Genomic DNA, 5,411 nt, shown 5'->3' with positions numbered 1-5,411 from the left:
AGCAGACCTGAGGTTTGGGAACAGTTTAGAATTCAGCAAAGCAGGACAAAGGGATTGATTAAGAAGGGGAAAATAGACTACGCGAGTAAGCTTGAGGGGAACCTAAAAGCCTGACTGTAAAAGCGTCTGTAGGTATGTGGGAAAAAAAGATTGGTGAAGACCATCGGAAACAGGTGTATTTATAATGGGGAACAAAGAAATAATTGACCAACTAAATACTGTACATACTTTTGGTTCTGGCTTCACACCAGAATGTTGGGGTTTAGTGAGAGGGAGGAACTGAAGGAGATCAGTGTTAGTAGAGAAATAGTGTTGGGGAATTGATGGGATTGAATGCTGATAAATCCCCAGGGCCTGATAATCTACATCCTAGTGTACTGAAGGAAGTAGCCCTAGAAATAATGGATGCATTGGTGGTCATCTTCCAAGATTCCATAGACTCTGGAACAGTTCTTGCAGATTGGGGGGCAGATAATGCAACTCCACTATTTAAAAAGGGAGGTAGAAAGGAATCATAGACCAGTAAGCCTGATGTTGGTAGTGGGGAAAATGCTCAAGTCCGTTGTAAAAATTTTTAATATCTGAGCACTTGGAAAACAGGGGCAGTATCAGAAAAGTCAGCAAGGATGTACGAAGGGGAAAAATCTACTGGAATTCTTCAAGGATGTAACTGGTAAAGGTGACGAGGGGGAGCCAGTGGATGTGGCTTATTTGGATTTTCAGAAGGCTTTTGACCAAGTCCCACATAAGGGATTAGCATGTAAAATTAAACCGCAAAGAAATCTGGTCAATGTCCTGTTGTAACTTGCAACAGCACTCAACATTATCTACAACTCCACCAACCTTTATGTTATCGGCAAACTTACTAACCCACCCTTCCACTTCCTCATCCAAGTCATTTATAAAAACCACAAAGAGCAGAGGTCCCAGAACAGATCCCTGTTCCCACCCTTCCCGCCAACGCTTTTTGTGTCCCCTTCTACCTCTCCTAAGTCCATTTTTGAGTTCCTTCCTGGCTACTTTGTAACCCTCTCGAGCCGTGCCAGATCCTGGCTTCCTCAACCTTACATAAGCTTCCTTCTTCCTCTTGACTAGAAGCTCCACTTCTCATGTCATCCAAGGCTCCTTCACCTTACCATTCCTTCCTTGTCTCAGTGGGACAAAACTATATAGCACGCGCAGCAAATGCTCCTTAAACAACCCCCACATCACTTCTGCATTTCTCCAAGAACAACTATTCCCACTTCGTGCTCCTCAGCTCCTGTCTAATAGCAGTATAATTTCCCCTCCCCCAATTAAATACCTTCCCATACTGTCTGTTCCTATCCCTCTCCATGACTATGGTAAAGGTCAAGGAGTTGTGGTCACTGTCACTGAAATGCTCTCCCACCGAGACATCTGACACCTGGCCTGGTTCGTTGCCAAGCACCAAATCCAATATGGCTTAGCCCCTAGTCATCCTATCTATATATTGATTCGGGAATCCTTCCTGTACACACCTGACAAAATCTGCTCCATGCAAACCATTTGCACTAAGGAGGTTCCAGTCAATATTAGGGAAGTTGAAGTCACCCATGACAACAACTCTGTTACTTCTGCACCTTTCCAAGATCTGCCGCCCAATCTGTTCCTCCATCTCTCTGCTGCTATTGGAGCGTCAATAGGAAACTCCCAATAAAGTGACTGCTCCTTTCTTGTTTCTGACTTCTACTCATACTGACTCAGTAGACAAATCCTCCTCGCCTACCTCCTTTTCTGCAGCTGTGATGCACTCCCTAATTAACAGTGACACTCCCCCTCCTCTTTTGAAAATGAAATGAAAATCGCTTATTGTCACGAGTAGGCTTCAATGAAGTTACTGTGAAAAGCCCCTAGTCGCCACATTCCGGTGCCGTTCCGGGGAGGCTGGTAAGGGAATCGAACCGTGCTGCTGGCCTGCTTGGTCTGCTTTAAAAGCCAGCGATTTAGCCCAGTGAGCTAAACCAGCCCCTACCTCCCTCCCTATTCTTCTTAAAACATCTAAAGCGCAGAACATCTAACAACCAATCCTGCCCCTGTGAAATCCATGTCATTACCCAGCACATCTCTTTGGGTTGTGTGGATGTGTCCCACGCTGACATGGGGAGAATGTGCAAACTCCACATGGACAGTGACCCGAGGCCAGGATCGAACCCAGGTCCTCAGCACTGTGAGGTAGCAGTGCTAACCACTGCACCACGATGTCGCCCTTGTGGTGGCTAAATCACTGAATGTCTTTAAGACAGAGCTAGATGGGTTCTTGATTAATAAGGGGATTGGGGGTTATGGGGAGAATGAGGATGAGAAACATACCAGCTCCTGTGTCTTATGGTCTTATAGTTCTTGGGGTTAAAGGGATCAAAGGATTTGCGAGGAAAGCGGGAACAGGTTACTAAGTTGGATCATAATGAATGGTGGAGCAGGCTTTAATGGCCGAATGTTCTATTTTCTATGTTCCTTTCTGTGCTTTAAGCCTCTTTGATCCAATTCCATATTTAACAGGGCAAAAGCAGAGGCTTGGACACCCACAAGTGTGCACAGAAATACTACTGGAATTATCCAACTGAACTGCAGTTTACCGGCACTTGTAATTTGTTTTCCAACCTGGACTGCTTACCCACTGGGGCATCGGCTTGTAAGGTTATCTGAGGCTGATTGGGAAGAATTTCAATTCTCAGTGCCAGGTCTACTCCTCCAGGCCCCATTGACCAGGCAGTTTGACTAATGAATCATAAACAGTACCTAGGTGTACTGCAGTTCTTCTTGGCTCAGGTATCCGATTACGAAGAGCAAGAGAAGATTAAGCTGAATTCTAAACCAGTAGCTTTTTTGACATGATATTTTTGAACAACTGACTTCCCAGAGACAGGAATTTAAATAAATCTGAGAACGAAGTATATATCTACAATAACATTGGAGATTTTACTCGCACTGTATACTTAAAATTTTTCATATTTTTGTTGTGGGCACAAGAGACTTGTATACTAAATAGAGAGTCAAGAAGATTGCAAGAGTTGATTTAGTTTGGTGAATAGAAACATAATAAAATTAGTGGCCGGGATTCTCCCAGCCCCGCGCTGGGCCGGAGAATTCCCGCAACCGCGCCACGCCACTGGCACGCGGCCGGCCCAGATGGGCCGAGTGGCCGCTCTAAAAAGGTAGAGTCCCGCCAGCGCCGTCCACACCTGGTCGCAGCCGGCGGGAACTCTGTGCACAGGGCCGGGGGGCTGCCTGTGGGGGGGGGGGGAGGGAAGGGGACTCCAACCCTGGGGGCTGGGGGGCCTCCGATGGGGCCTGGCCCGCGATCGGGGCCTACCAATCGGCGGGCCGGCCTCTGGCTCCCTGGGCCTATTTTATTACACGCCGGCCCCAGAACTCCCGCACCATGTAGCGTCGGGGCCGGGGCATTGAGGGAGGACACCATGCATGCGCGGGTTGGCGCGGCACCACTGGGCATGTCCTCGTTGACGCTGGCGCCACTGCGCATGCGCGGATCCTGCGGCGCACAGTTCGCTTCGGGATGGGAGGCTGGAGCGGCGTGAACAGCTCCAGCGCCATGCTGACCCCCTATGGGGTCCAGAATCGGTACTCCCAGCAGCCCGTTCAAGCCATCGTGAAACGCGGCGGCGTTTCCGATGGCGTGGACACTCTGCCGCCGAATGGGAGAATCCCGCCTACTCACTCCGGTTTACTCATAGAACTGAAGGAAATTAAATCCATTGTTGTATTTGATATTTAAGGTCGGAAGGTTTGTATTTCTTGGTGGCTAGGCCTCCTTAATGCTTTTGTAAAAATTTAGAGTACCCAATTATTTTCTCTTTCCAATAATGGGGCAATTTAGCGTGGCCAATCCACCCACCCTGCACATGTTTTTGGGTTGTGGGGGTGAAACCCACGCAGACACGGGGAGAATGTGCAAACTCCACACGGACAGTGACCCAGAGCCGGGATCGAACCTGGGTCCTTAGAGCAGTGAGGCAGCAGGGCTAACCACTGAGCCACCGTGAATTGGAATTCAATAGAAATCTGAAATTAAAAGTTTAATGGTGACCATAGGCGGGATTCTCCGACCCCACGCAGGGTCGGAGAATCGGCCGGCAGCGGCGTTATTCCCGCTCCCGCAGGGTTTTTCAATCTCTGACCGGCCAAAAACCGGCGCTGTGCAAATCCCGCCGGCAGCCTCTGAAAACAGCTGGCGCCGGTGGGATTTCATTTTTTAGATTCCACAAATCTCCGGCCCGGATGGGCCGAAGTCCCGCCGACGTGGCCACGGGTCACGTCGGCGAAAATCACAGTTGCTTTAAAACGGCGTCAACCATTGATGATGGTTGACGCCGTTCAGTGTCGGGGGTTGGGTTGCGGCATCGGGGGGGTGGGGGGGGGGGGGGGGGGTGGGGGTTGCGGCATCGGGGGGGTGGGTTGCGGCATCGGGGGGGTGGGTTGCGGCATCGGGGGGGTGGGTTGCGGCATCGGGGGGGTGGGTTGCGGCATCCGGGGGGTTGCAGCATGGGGGGGCATCGGGGGGGGGTTGCGGCATCGGGGGATGGGTTGCGGCAATCGGGGGGGTGGGTTGCGGCATCCGGGGGGTTTGCGGCGTCGGGGGGCATGGGGGGGGCATCGGGGGGGGGGGGGGGGGGGGGTTGCGCCATGGGGGGGGTTGCGGCATCGGGGGGGGCATCGGGGGGCGTTGCGGCATCCGGGGGGGGGGGGTTGGGGGCAGCGGCGTGCAGAGGAGGGGGGGCTACGGATGCCCCTGGGGCCAACGCACCGTCGCCCCCCCCTCTGTACGCCGCTGTCCCCTACCCCAACCACCCCCCCCTCACCACCCCTACCCCCCCCTCTCACACCCCTACCCCCTTCACCACCCCTACCCCCCTCCAACGCCGCACCCCCCCACTAACGCCGCACCCCCCCCCCACTAACGGAGGAAGGAAGGGGGGGAGGAGGAAGGAGGGGGGGACGGAGGAAGGAAGGGGGGACGGAGGAAGGAAGGGGGGAGGAGGAAGGAAGGGGGGAGGAGAGGAAGGAGGGGGGACGGAGGAAGGAGGGTGGGACGGAGGAAGGAGAGGGGCGGGGAGGAGGAAGGAGGGGGACCGGCGAAGGAAGGGGTGAGGAGGAAGGAAGGGGGGAGGGAAGAAGAGGGGGGGAGGAGGCACGGAGGTGGACGGAGGAATAAGGGGATACAAAGACCAGGAGGGTGGATGGAGGAAGGAGGGTGGAGATGGAGGAAGGAAGGGGGGGAGGAGGAGGAGAAGGTAAGGGGGGGAGGGAAGGAAGGAAGGGGGAGGGAGGCAGGATAATGGGGGTGGGGAGGAAGGAAAGGGGGGAGCAGAAGGAAGGGGGGAGGAGGAAGGAAAAAAGGGGGGAGCAGGAAGGAAGGGGGAGGGGAAGAG

This window comes from Scyliorhinus canicula, chromosome 6 (genome assembly GCF_902713615.1).
Source record: "Scyliorhinus canicula chromosome 6, sScyCan1.1, whole genome shotgun sequence".
In the NCBI taxonomy this organism is placed as follows: domain Eukaryota; kingdom Metazoa; phylum Chordata; class Chondrichthyes; order Carcharhiniformes; family Scyliorhinidae; genus Scyliorhinus; species Scyliorhinus canicula.
Note: the sequence above shows the minus strand (reverse complement) of the source record.